A 14064-nucleotide genomic window follows, 5' to 3' on the forward strand; every position below is an offset into this window, starting at 1 on the left:
GTGAAGTCAGCTCTTTGCAGGTGGAGCTCGAGTTGCCTTTGAGACATCTAAGTGCATTGTCATGAGCTCAAAGAGGAGGTCTGGGCCCGGGCTGTGAATTTTCCTATAATCTTAATCCCTGAGGACGCCGAGGTATTGATCATTGAACGTGAAGACATACTTTACAGGACAAGTGAATAGTATTATCATCTCTGTCATCAAAGCTCACATCTCTTTATTCATCACAAGTTTGCTATTGGGTACTTACAGAGCTCACTTCACCGCCATCCCCTGGGCTCAGGCTCCACAGTAAAGAGCTGGTGAGCCTCCCTCTTTTCCAGAAGAAGACACATTTAGCTGGTAGAATTCTGTACCTCGCCAGACTTAGAATTTTAGTTTGTTTTTTTAATTCTATTTTCTGTTAGCCATCTCCTGACAGGAGAGAAGTTTTACCTCATGGGCATATTTCAATTAGCTGTTACTGAGAATTGCTGATCTGATCCATAGTGTAAGTATTATATTAACCTTGTAGAGTATTTATCATTTTTCTGTCTTTGCCCTTTAATTTTGTATGCCCCTTGAAGTCTCTATCCTATTTGGGGCCTTATTTTTTTTAATTAAAAAATGTCTATTTGCAGTTAAGAAAACAAAAGAAAAGAAAAAATACACATGATAGCTAAACTTAGAAAATATCTAGTGTGTTTTCTGTCTCGGCAACGGAGGGTTCTAGAAACTCGTGAAAACCTTCATTACACAAGTTTCTTAAAATGCTGATTAAGAAATAATACCTTCTTTCTTCATCTTTCAAGCTGCACAGCTAATTGTGAAGAAAGTGAGGGGAAATCCTCAGAAGCCAAGACAAACCAGAAAGCAGGGATTCTGGGTGATACACGAGCCTTAGAAGCCCTGGGGTGCCTGTTGGCTCCTGTACTGAGTTTCAGTTGCCTTGACAGGAGGGTAGGAGGTGAACCCGAGTCCTCTCACACTGGGAGTTGGATGACTGATCATATGTAAGGCCAAGCCCATCCCGAGAAGCATGGTTTACAAAAGGGTTAACTATGAAAAAAAATTCCTCAAGGTAAGACAGTAAGGAAAGTCAATTTTTTTGGAAGAGGGGAAAAATAACAAATCCAATGTAAGGATATAGTTTAAAGCTCTTCTGGCATGAGAGTAACCACAAACTCCTGGCAGAGAATCACAGCTACTCCTGGAATGAGAAGCTGTGGTTTGAATGAATCAGTGAGCAGCCATTCCGAAAAAGGCCTCCAGAGTCTTGAGGATCAAGATACTTGACTGCAAACACCTGTCTTCCAAGGTCTCAATCAAATAACCAGAAAGGTTTTAAAGGAAAGAAGCCATAATCATAGTTCTATTTCTTAACATTACTGTATGCTAGGAATTCAGAGGTGACTATGGAGTCACCTCTTTTATGGACCTCACTTTCTGTTTGGGGAGACAAACTGACATAGTTGGGGAGCTTGGTGGAGGGAGTTGTTAGTCTGTTGCAATTAGCTAGGAAAGGAGATTAAGAAATCAGTGAAGAGTGGGTGAACTTTTTAGCTGAGGAGAGTCTTGTTCAGTTGGCTTTTAATTGCAGGCTCGATGAGTTTTCACTGGAGGGAATAGAACTTATGGAGGATGGACTTAGCTCAGGCCTCTTTAGAATGGACAAGTGAACCTGGGGAAAGACAGTCAAATCTGTGCAGACATTAAAGTTCACTTGAACGTGCTCCATCCCTGAGCCAAAGATAGGACAAATATGCAGCACTTCTTAAGGACAGAGGAGTGGTTTTTAAGGTTCTCCAAGAATGAAGCCCAGGGAACCGAGATGGCCAGTTGTCAAACTGTGACTTTGCTCTTTGGACGGTGTACCCACCAAGGGTATTGGCCTTTTATACATTTCCATTTCTCTTTAATACATGTCAGGTGATGAGGACGTGGGCACAAGTGTTTGACATCTTGTCGAGGCGACTTTGGGTACCTGCCTAGAAACGCGGGCACGGCTACAGCTGCGTCACACATGTTGCCGCCCATCCCGCTCCCCGTCTCCGTGATCACGGCAGAGTGGTTCCTTGTTGACCTGTCCATCTCCTCTGTGACATCATAACCCATGAAAAGACCGGAGAGTATTAACTTGGCTTTGTTAAAGTCAAAGGAACAGATCTAATATGGAGTCAGATTTGTTCTTTCCTATTTCAGTATTGCCATGGAGAAGACAGTTTGGGCAGCTTTTTGTAGGGTCCTCGAGGATTTCTCTCTCAGCCTCTGGGGGCCTCTATTGAAAACCCTTCATAGCTGTCTGGCCTGCTGGAAAACCACTCCGACTGTTTTGCCCTGAAGATGTGTTCAGTTTATAACTCATCTCTACTCCTTGGAAAACAACTCAATAAAAACTCAGTTGGTTTTCCACCAGCCATGGGCAGGGGTGAGGGATACCTTGTTATTATTTCATAAAATAATAATAATAATAAAAATATTAATAATAAAAATAATAATAGTAATAATAGTAATAATAGTAATAATAATAATAATAATAATAATAATAATAATAATAATAATAATAATAATAATAATAAAAGAAGTCTTAAAACAGCACTGGGCACATAGGTGAGAGTCAATAAATGCTTCCTGGCTTAAATCAAAAGTGATGACTCAGTGATTCCATGGCTGCTGTATTTGCTGAGCTAGTTACTCCTTTGCTCCATTACACATTTTTTTAACTGAAAAAGAAATACATGCAAATGGTTAAAAAAAATTCAAACAGAGCACAAAAATACACAAGTGAAAGAAGTTTTCCCTCATCCTCTGTTCTTCCAGCCCTCCCTGGAGATGCCACTGTTTACTATCCTTTGGGTGCTTTTCCAGATATGCTATGCACATTCCCACCTATGTATGTAAATTCCTTTAAAGTTTTAGTTATTTTTAACTTAAAGTGATTTAAATCCTCAAGTGGCTTCTGCCTGGGTAATAGAACAGAACAAATCTGACTCCATATTAGATCTTTTCCTTTGACTTTAACCCTATGCTCTGTCTCCTAGGCTTCATCTTGCTTGTAAAACAATGTTGCTTAGAGCCTGAAATATACAGGAGAACCTATTCTGAAGGCTCTGATCTTTAAGTATATTTAACACATTTTCATTCATAATAAGATAAGAAATTGCAGAATAGAAAATAACGTTTGTTTTGTTAGAGGTTTACAGAGATTTGACCCAGGCAGATAGCTGCAAGAACAAAAGATTCTAACAAGAAGGAATTCCTACACCAAGAAGATTGCAACAACCAAGCACGTAGGAAAAGAGCCTGAATTCTGACTTGGGGAGATGGTTTTCCAGGACATTAGTTTGCCATCTAGGTCTACAGAAACTTGCTATTCCATGCCCCAACACCTGGTCTCCCAACTTATTGGCCTGTCCTGCACTGAAGAGAATGAATTTGGATTTGGTAGCACTCCTATATACCTAGCAAGCTGGGCACTGGAACTGAGTGTTATGGAAACAACAGGCCAGCCAAGGAACAATCACCACTCGGAGTGTTGGCGTACTCAGATTTATTATGCCGGCGGGCTCAAAGGGGCTTCTGCTCCGAAGTTCTGAGCACCCACCTCCAAGACATACACATGAAGTTTTAAAGGGTTAATTACAAGTAAGGGTGTATTAGCCAATAAGGCTCAAGCAACAAAAAGCAAGGAATCAGCACACTGGTGCTTGTCAACTTGTAATAGACACTTGTTGAGCTTCGATTTACGACTTAGCTTGTTAGCCCAGTAAACTGACACTAAACTTCAGATTTACGAGTTAGCCCAGCAGAATTTAGATCAGTAAACCGACACTTATCACACTTAGATTTGTGACTTAGCTTGTTAGCCCAGCTGGGCTTTTCCTTCACATGAGGACAGCTCTCCCACACCCAGGGAACTACTGTGAGCCCTTGATGGTTCCACTAGGGTGGAGTGTGGTTTACCCAGGACGGATGGGGACTATGCACCAACACTCAGGCAGTCTGCTCTGTCTGGGGCTCTGATCTTGAACCACCCCGCTCCCTGCCAGCCCAACACCTGGGACAGTGGAGCTAAGGCAAAGATCGTGCCTGCCTGTTTCCCAGCGTGTAAAAGGGGAATATGTACTCTTCCCAAGGTAGTTCTGAGCGACAACACCTGCGGGTGCTTGGTTCCCAGACCAACAGAAAACCCTGCTCCGCGTGGGGGCAACAGGTGTGATACCCGTAGGGGTTCTGCAGCAGCATCGGATGGAGGGCTGGATCAGGGAGGTAAAACTTGAGCTGCGGGCCTTGAAGTGTTACAGAAGGGTACAGAGGCAGGACTGCCGCCTTCTTCAGGGTGCCACCAGAGGTAAAGCTTTTTCTCTCCATCCCCGCTAGGACCTTACCCTTTCCAGATCCCTCCCTTCTCTCTGCTCTTCCTGTCCATCTGTCTCCCTCCACTTTTTCCCTCCTCTCCTCCCCCTCCCATCTTTTCCCTCCCTCACTGCCCCACCTTCTCTCGCAGAACCCAGAGCGGATTGCTGGCCCTCCTGCGCATGGGCGGTCGGTGTCAGCTGGACCGCGGGTTGGAAGCTCCAGCTCCGAGCCGGGGATTAGCCCCAAAGGCTTCTCAGCTCTGTCGCCCGGCAGGCCCTTAGCTCCTGCCTGGGGCCGGTGCCTCTGGCTGTGGAAGTGCAATGTGGGGTCTCCCGGGAAAGGGGTCAGGTGGCTGCGGGAGGGCGGTCCGCGTGTCACAGACCACGAGGGCGCGAGTCAGCCTGTGTTCAGCTGAATTGCTCGGGCCAGACCCCTCTGCCCGCGCCACCTGCCCCAGTGCCCCAGTGCCACAGCTTCCCGGGGCCAGGTGTGCACCTGCCGCCTCTCACCCAGCCGGCCTCCACTCAGTCCGCTGCTGGCGTCCCCTTCCCCTCTCTCGCCCGCGAGTCCTCTCCTCCCGGGCTTCCTCTCCTCGGCCAACGGCCCGTCCCCACAACTGGGCGGGCTGCGTCCCAGGCGGGCGGGGTCTGCGGACCCGGACGGGGCAGCTGGGGCTGGGGCTGGGGATGGCCACCGAGCGGGGCTGCAGCCCGCGTTTCCACCCATTTCCCTGCCCCGCGACTCCGGGGCTGCCCTGGTCTTCCTTTCCCGCTCCCTGAGGAACAGCTCAGTGGCGTCTGCGCTGCTCCCTGGGCTGAGAGACTCTGGCTGTAAAGCCCAGCTACTGGTGGAGTTGGGAAAAGGGATCCTCAGTGCCAAGCGAGCTTCTGTCTCCTCCCTCAGTGTTTCTGCCCCAGGTAAGTACCTTGAACACTTTCAGGTGTTATGATGGCGATGCTTGTTGGTGTCATGTGTTTTTATAGTGAGAGGGATTACAGTGTTGATAGCAGGGCTTGGTTCAGTTAAAAATGAGCTGAAGGCATAAGGCTGTGTCATCCTCCTTCCTTCCCTCTCCCAGGGTGAAACGTGTGACCATCGATTTTAAAAAGACAGTTACATTCCCTAACTAGCCCAGCCCAGCTTGGTGTGTTAACAGGAACAGCACCACCAGAGGCGTTGGAGACCCAGGGACATTGCAGTCCTAAAGAGCTCCTGGCACAGTTTGGTTTGTTTTGGTTTTTTGTTTTTCTTAAATTGTGGGGCAGACTAAGTAGTATAGAGGGAAAAATAATTGTCAAGAAATATTTTTTCATATAACAGCTTTATTGTGATATTGTTCACACACCATGAATTCCACCCATTTAAATGGTACAATTCAGCAGCTTTTAGCATATTTACACTTGTGCAACAATTATTATTCCAGAACATTTTCATCACATCAGAAAGACCAGTGGAAATGAATGACCAATCCACCTCTCCCCAGTGGTGGTTCTAAAGAAGTTTCTTGCCTATTCTTGACCATAAATTAACTTGTTACATTCCATGAAAAATCTGGTAGGAATTCTAATCAGAATTGCAATGAATCTGTCTATCAAAATAGGAAGAATTAATGTCTTTATGGCATAAACTTCTTCTACCCATGAATATAACTGGGACCCTATATTTTCATCTCTCCAGAGCCTGGCCCATGGGAAGTCCTCACTAATTTTTGGGCTTGTGAATGATAAGATTCTATACATCATTAGTTGCAACTGCAGCCTTTCACAGAAGAGAAAATTAACCTCAGTGAAGCCAAGTGACTCTCTGATGGTCAGAAAAAGTGACAGCCAGTGCTGGAGTGATCTAGTGGACTTGGTGCTTGCAACCAAAATTCTTCAGCAGCTACAGCTAAGGGGATTAGAGTGTTCTTTAATTTTTTCTTAATGGCGTTGCTTTTATTTTTACTTATTTTTTTAAATTAATTTTTATTGAAGTGTAGTCAATTTACAATGTTAGTTTCAGGTGTACAGCAGAGATTCAGTTATAAACATATGCATATGTGTATAAATATGTTTTAGATTGTTTTTAGTACAACTCATTACAAGAAATTGAATATAGTTCCCTGTGCTATATAGTAGGTCCTTGTCATTTATTTTATATTTATTAACGTGTATCTGTTAATCCCCCCTTTCCTGCCTGATAACACAGTTGGCTTTCTATGTCCATGAGTCCATTTCTAGGAGCATCATTTTTCTTAGTAATATATGCTGGTTGGCTGCTTTCAGTTTCAGTAATTCCATCTGTGGGTGCTTTTCTTCTGGTGGCCTTTATGTGGTTTGTACACGTGGTAATATAGGTCTGTATTTGGGAGAACTCCAGGCCTCGTGTAGTCCCTGGTACAGAGTTCCCACTGATTTGATGCTTGAACTGGGAAAAAAACATAGTAAATGTTGGAATTTCCAATATGGTTGAGACTTCCAGGTTTCTATAACCTGCTTAGCCCACCTTAATATTGGCTGCACCCTTACTTGGTAATTTGGTGGAATTCCATTGTATGGTGGTGTAGAGACAGGGCCTTTTATGCTTATTCTCTTTCCTTTTTCTAACACTCATTCTCCTGGGTCTCCCAGATCCTCCCCCAGCAGTGCCCAGGGCTGGCTTGGTGCTGCGCTGAGGATATATTTATTAATAAGGACCTTTCCTCATCTCTTCTGAGCCTCCATTTTTTTCTCTGCACAATGAGGTCTTAGACTAGATATGTGCTTTTCAGTTTCTTTTAAAGCCATGTTTCCTTTGAGAAGCAGAAAATGCAAATCACTTCTCCAATCCCAACCCTTTAGATTTTGATACAGCCTCCAAGGAGTGACAAAGCACTTTGTGGAAAATTGATGTGATTGTGATTCCAGGTGGCACAGAAAAGACTCTTCAGAGATTTATTGCAGGGAGAGGGCAGGAAAGGTGCAGTATGTCACACTTTCTAGTGTGAGCACTGGAGCAGTGGCTTGGATTTAAATATGGTGTCTGACGTGGCCTCTCTCTAATCATGTACAATGTGATAAACTTCTCTACCTCAGTTTTTCTTGATGTGTCAAGTTGGCGTGATAATATTTTAGGGCTTTTGTGAAACATTATACACATAATCCATTGGTGTTTCGGTAGAAATAAGACCTGCTAGGGATTCAGGGATTTGTTTAAAAAAAAAAATCTTGTCCATAGCAATCTGTCGGTGTGTATTTTGAATTTCCTGGAGGGTGAGGGTTGAGTCTAAAGTCCATCGTGGGACAGGTGGCCCATAGTTTTCTGTGCACCTGATTGCCCCCTCCTCCCCAGTCCTCTTCCTCAGTCCAGGATTAAGTTCCCTAGTAGATTTACACAGAGGTCTTGTGGAAATGGCTTTTCATTTTATTGTTTCACCAAGAAGGGCTGCCATCATGATCTCTGTGGTCAGGTTTTGAAGGGCTGCCATCATGATGTCTAGTCAGGTGAAGGCTATGCAATTGGGAGTTTCTATTTAATAAAAAGAAAAAAATTACTAATAGAAAATTAGAACAAGGGTGATGACAGGAGTTCTTGGAAGTGGGCACCATTAGTTTTGTTAGCTTCAGGTGCAGTGGCCTCTTGCCACGAGGACCCATCCTCTTGCTCTGAAGTTGGAGGGAACAATGGGTTGAGTGGGAATGTTAACTGAGTGTATCTCATGTGCTGGGCATTGTCCTATTTGTGCTTTGTGTTCCTTATTTGAGACAGTGAGCTCATTTAACCTCAATAGCCTCTTTAAAAAATTAGACTTTTTATTTTGAGATATAATGTAGATTCCCATGTAGTTGTAAGAGATAATATGGAGAGGGCCTATGGACCCTTTGTATAGTTTTCCTTAATGGTTCCAACTTGCAAGTTTGGGGTACAATTCATTACTGACTCACTAACAATTTGAGGTTTGTTTTATTGCCCTAATTTTATTCACGATTAAACTGGGGCTTAGAGAATCACACAGGCCTGACCAGGTCACCCACATGGTTACTGTCGAGACGGGTGGAACGTGGGCTTGGGATTTCCAGGCAGTACCATTATGATGGTCTGTGGCAGGGAGCAGCATTCATTTTGCTGGTTTATTCATTCATTCAACAAACATTATTGAGTAACCTCTGTGGGTAAGATGTTTTCATAGGGTTATCTGATTCTTCAGCAGTCCTGAGAATCAGGTATTGTTTATATTTTTTAATCTGAGAAAATTAGCTCTAAGAAGTTATAAACCCCCCAAATGAAATATAGCTCATAAAGGAGCGATACTAAATTTGTACAGTCACCCCTTTTTATGCAGGTGGTACCCTAGGCATTTTACATTTGCAAACTTCTGTAATCCAGATATATTCATGTAAGACAAAGATTTTTTTTTTTAATTGAAGTATAGTCAAGTTTACAATGTTGTGTCAATTGCAAGGTTTTTTTTTTGAATTTTGAATTAAAAAATATTTTTTCAGGAGGGTAATTAGGTTTATTTATTTGTTTCATTTTTTAAAATGAGGTACTGGTGTTTGAACCCAGGACCTCGTACATGCTAAGCACGTGCTCTACCACTGAACTGTACCCTCCTCTCCAAGGCAAGTTTTCTTATCCATTATTCTGAAGCTTAGTAGTTCAAATAAATTGGATAGAAAACCAGATCTTTTGATCCCACTGTAGTCCTTTTCTTTATATTCTGCTGAAGGAGGTTGGGGAAAGCACTTCCTTTGTTCACTTCCTTATTCAGCATTTTTCAGCAGTGACTTTGCATCAGGGCCTTGGTAGGTGCTTGGAAACAGAAAACAAGAAATGACCCTTCTCTGCAGGGCAGAAAGCCTAGACCAAAAGCTGGGTAATGTGATCCGAGCTACGGTAGCCATTTGAAGACTCTGAGGACAAACTGTACCCCCGGATTTACTTGAGCTTCCCTTGCCTTCTGGTTGGTACACACCAGGTCACCACAACCCAGATGGGCCTGCAGCCCACAGTACAGTATGTACCTCGATCTCCTCTCCCCTCTCGTCAGGGCCTGCAACATGAGCATCCCTGACTACGAGCAGTGTGCTGAGGACCACCAGACTTTCCCCGTGGTGGTCGAACAGGTGGGGATCATCTCAGAGGAGAATTTCTTTTGCATCTATAAGTGAATCACCTTGGTGAGTCAGATCAGTCCGTGCGGCTCCCAGTGGGCAAACTGTATCCACTACAGGCACCACTATGCGCCCAAGAATGGGTGGAGCGACTTCCAGACCCACCGCAAGGTCTTGGGCCTTGTCATCATTACTGACTGCCTCTCGGCCAAGGCTTCGAAAAGCTCCACGTGCAGAGGAGCTGTATGGCACCACGCTCTATGACTCTCGGCTCTTTGACTTTCTGCTGCATGGGGAGGTGGCCGAGCAGCCGCGCACCAAAGTGGCCTTCAATTTACGAGGACTGCAGGGTGGTGGAGAAGAGGATCAAGGACTTCACTGAGTCACTCTTCATCTTGCCCAAGTCCAAGAGGCTGGACTGTGCATCCGACAATTCTGGGGACAAGATCCTCCTTCTCTGCATCCCATTTGAGAAGGAGGACATCATGGGACTGGACACAGAAAGCAGGTAAGTTTACCTGGAGGCCAGTCCACCCTGGCTGTGTGCGGGGTTTCTTCCCTACATCCAGAAAGGGATCAGCAAGGAAGAGGACTCTCTTGTAGCCAAGGGTGGAGGGAGGTCCAGCCCGCCGGTTTACAGACATTTAAAAGTGAATCCGCCTTTGTTTCAGAGAGATCCTTTTAGGGTTATTGTGGACACTTACTCCAGGTTTTCAGCCAGGACCCTGGTGGGACCCCTGGAGTTGCTGTCCAATAGAGTAGCCACAGCCACTGATGCTAGGAGAGCTGGGGAGGAGGCTGCTCTGAGCTGAGATTTGCTGTAGGTCAAATGAACATCAGACGCTGAGATTTGTCTAGTAAAAAGAATGTAAACTATCTTATCACTTCCTATATTGATTACATGTCAAAATGATAGTATTTTACATACAGTAGTTTAAGATTTGTTCTTAAAATCATTTTCTAGTATTTGTTTTTTGTTTGTTGGTTTGTTTCTTTGTTTACCGTTTTAAATGTGGCAACTGGGAAACTTTCTTTACATGGCTCTCATTTCATTTATGTTGGGCAACCTGTCTTAAGATAGTCTCATCCCTTTGCTTGTAGATGAGATGCTGAATCCCGAGAGGCAGAACGAGGCGCTGGTTGAGCTGGGGCTGGAGCCGGTGTCTCCTGCCTCCCAGGCCCAGCACCTGTTCGGCTCAGGCCCTCTCTTCCTGCCCGACAGCCAGCATGCCATGTTGGGACATCAGAATCACCGCCAGGGACCTCCGAATGAACTCCTTATGAAGGGAAAGGCGTATCACGGAGTATGGGAAAGAGCAGGGAAATGTTCATCCTCACTTTGTCCCTGTGATTAAGTCAACGGCCCCACTTTGTCTCGGAATTACAGACGAGCTCTTCTGGGCTGCCTACCCCCCCCACCATCTGCTCTGTTTCCCCGTGTATCTATAGTGCTGTCCTTCGTGCAGAAGAGGGTGACATGCCTTTGCCGAGAGGTGGTCCCCCTTTGCTGGGGAGAGTGAGGGAAGCTGTGTGCCCACGGCCTACGGCCTCAGGCCTTGAGTCTGGAGAGTACTCATGGCGGTCTGACAGGTGACGGTCGGAGGACCTGGCACGGCTGCCGGGCCCACTGTGGAGGCGGTGCTCTGTGATTCTTGAAATTAACTAAGATCAGATTCTACTTTCTGTTTGTTGGTAAGTTGGAGGAGAAGATGCCAGAGAATTGATAAAAAGAATGTCCAGACCAGCCCTGTGAGTGATAGGCACAGGGGACCCGAGTCCCCCACGTGTGTGAGGTGCCTAGCGGGCTCTGGATGAATTTTCTGTTCCTCCCGGACATAACTCTATGGCTTAAGGAATGGGCAAGGCATGTCATGGCCTGTACTTGTCCTCACAGGGCCCTGTGATCTTCATGCCCGCACTCCCCTTCTGCTCCTTGGAGACGAGGTGTCAGGTTTAGGAGCCTGGGCGCTGCTGAGGGCATAGCTGCCAGCACCGTGCTACACCGAGGCTGGCTCCGTTCACCTCACATGTCACCTCCTGCTGAGCCCCCAGGCGTCAGTCAAGGTAGGTGCATAGGTGCAACATACGCAGAGACCACGTTCTCCCCCTGGACAGATTGGTTGGTGAGCAGTGGAAGCCTAGAGCCCTGCCCCAGCCCCAGGCCAGTGCCTCCTCTTTTGTCATAGGAGGCACTGGTGACATTTTTGCTCAGCAACTGCTTGGCTCTGACTCTGCAGACCCACCAGAGAATGCCAACTTGTTTTTGCCTTTTGAAGTCTGCCCTTGGGATTTGGCGGAGTAGCTGGATGTGTGCTTAGCCCATAGTGGTTGACACTGTCACCATTGTTTACCCAGAACCTCGTGTACCAGGCATGGCTCTCGGCATCAAAATACAGCAGCGCATTAAACCTCCCTCCTGGTGGGTCTGTCTGTTTTGGTACCATAAGGGCTCAGCCAGCATCTTAACGTCAGTGAGATAACGTGGCCAGTGAGCTCGGGTCAAGCACATTCTCCTCCAGTCACTTTTACTGAATTTTTGCTTTTACTATTCCACAGTCATTAATTTTTTAAACAATGCTTTGTTACAGGAACAGCCTAATTCTCTCCTGCTACTCTTGGTGGAAGTGAGTAAAACTGTCCAGCCTGAAATGCGACCACATTTTGTAGCTCAAAATCTGCCTAGACGCATATAGGTGGAGTTTTGGTTAGGGGCGCTGATCATGTTGGGGTCCCCCGGCAGCGCCACTCCCCTCAGGCCCCTGCCTTCCCCGGAGCAGGAGGTGAGTGTGGGTCTCACCGTCCCAGCATCCCTGGCCTCACACACTCACATAAATTCTTGTATATGCTGTCAAAATCATTTTTGTTCTTGTGTGTTTCTAATTTTCTCTTGTTCCTCTTTTCCTTTTTCTTTATTCTTTTTCTCTTGTACTGCCAAGTGAGCATGTTGTTGCGTCTGAAAATGTGGGCTGTGCACACCCTGCATTGGAAATATCCAGATTGCCCTCCGTACTGTCTCCATCGCTTTAAAGAGCAAAAACTTAACAGTTGCCTTGATCCATGTATTATCCTAGTCATTTTTTATTTTCTAATTTTTTGGAATATTTGCTTTGTTAGCACATCACCCACTGGTGTTTGATACCTGTTAAAATCCTTGCTTTGAGGAACCTGTTTGGTCCTCCTTATATTTGGTGACAAATGCGCCCTTATTAAATTTGTTTGATTGTTTTGAAGAAGTGAGATGCGAATTGATTTAGGCGGCTGCTGAGGGATTCTTTTCATGGAGTATTTAAATTTGGAAAGTCAAATTCTGCAGCATCTTGCTCGATTCCTGCTTTTACACAAACGTGCTCTTCACGCGGTTCCTGGCTGTCACTGTGTGACGTGCGTGATGGCACTTCCTGACCAGCGGTCACTGGTGAGAGAGTGGCAGGCTCATGGGTGTGCAGCTGCAGGGGAGGCTGTTGGAGGAAGCAGTCACCGTTTACTTATTTAATTTTTTTTTTTTGCATTCAACATCCCTGTGCCATTTACTTTACTTTGCCTTCATAAAGTGGCTTAGGGGGGTCTAAAATCCATGCCACTCTTGTGTTCCCTTTACGAGGCTGGTTTTTCTGAGTATCAGGAAAACATGGCCTTCTCCTAAGTAGCTGGCTCACCTGGATCTTGTTGACACAGCGACCGCTAAAGGGGACCGTAGCTTCCTCTCTTCTCCAGCCAGTGGGCATTCAGAGCCGGGTCTGTGCTTTGCCTCAGCAGCCGTGCAGGCCTCCCTGCAACGGCCTTTACTTTTAACCCATGTTGGCATAAATAGCTGACTCCGTGTCTGTTGCAGCTGATGTACACCACTGACGGCCGTGTAGTTAGTTTGCGGTAGGGAGTCTGCAACACCCCAGCCAACCTTGAAGGAAGATGTTTTGGCCGACCTAGGACCTTGGATTCTCACCCCCATCATGCTTCATCTCACTCGGTGGAAGGGTTTGGCCACCACCATCATGCTGAACATGAGGCCTTGTTTCTCCTTTCATGCTCTGGTCCAAATGTGGGCACTTCATTTATCACTGAATTTGTATCGCTTGAGACAGGCCATAATATCTGAATGAGTCCATCACATTCTGGGTGGGGAACAGAACAGAAGTAAATGTCACAATTAGATGGAGTCTAGGCTGTCCGTGTTGGCTAATGCTGGCTGGGATCTGTGATGGCCGGGCTGTGCCCTGGACACAGGCCTTTCCCGTGGCTCCCGAGAGCCCAGGGGTTGGAGTGAGAACAGCCTTGCCTGGGTTCCTCCATCCTCATCTGCTCACTGGCAAGTGTGTCTGCTAATTAGGAGCTCCCCCAGACCTCGGGCCCTTCAAAGCTCAGACCACGGGAGAACCTTGAGTCCCTTCTCCTGGGCCTCCTTTGTGAGAATCCAGTGCCTTCTGAGGTGACCAGCGGCAGGAGATGCCTCCCCCTCCAGGGAGCACCCTACGGAGGACTGTTAGTCAGTGTACCATGCTGTGAACTTGGGGGGTTACGGCCATGGTCCCTGTAGAACCACATTTGAGATGGGCTTAGTGACGGAAATAATAGGACTGATTCCAGGGCAGGGATTAGGGGAGGGAACATTGGAAATTGAATGTGACCTCAAACACATAGTTGGGTGCTGGGGCTGTTA

The 14064-nt window shown here is 46.1% G+C and overlaps 1 long non-coding RNA gene across 13 annotated transcripts in view; it reads left to right on the forward strand.

Moving 5' to 3' along the window:
• LOC141579039 (uncharacterized) overlaps positions 1-14064 on the forward strand; it is a 112255-nt gene that overhangs the window by 46321 nt on the left and 51870 nt on the right. For 10 of the 13 annotated variants that reach the window (XR_012509959.1, XR_012509961.1, XR_012509965.1 and 7 more), the window contains one exon: positions 9144-9915. The exons of 1 other annotated variant lie outside the window; for it this stretch is intronic. This is a non-coding gene — a long non-coding RNA (uncharacterized LOC141579039). Of the gene's footprint in view, positions 1-801; positions 5253-9143; positions 9916-14064 lie in introns of those variants that run through there. 2 more of the 13 variants (XR_012509971.1, XR_012509981.1) reach the window with 2 other exon arrangements.

This window comes from Camelus bactrianus, chromosome 1, assembly GCF_048773025.1.
Source record: "Camelus bactrianus isolate YW-2024 breed Bactrian camel chromosome 1, ASM4877302v1, whole genome shotgun sequence".
Classification (NCBI taxonomy): domain Eukaryota; kingdom Metazoa; phylum Chordata; class Mammalia; order Artiodactyla; family Camelidae; genus Camelus; species Camelus bactrianus.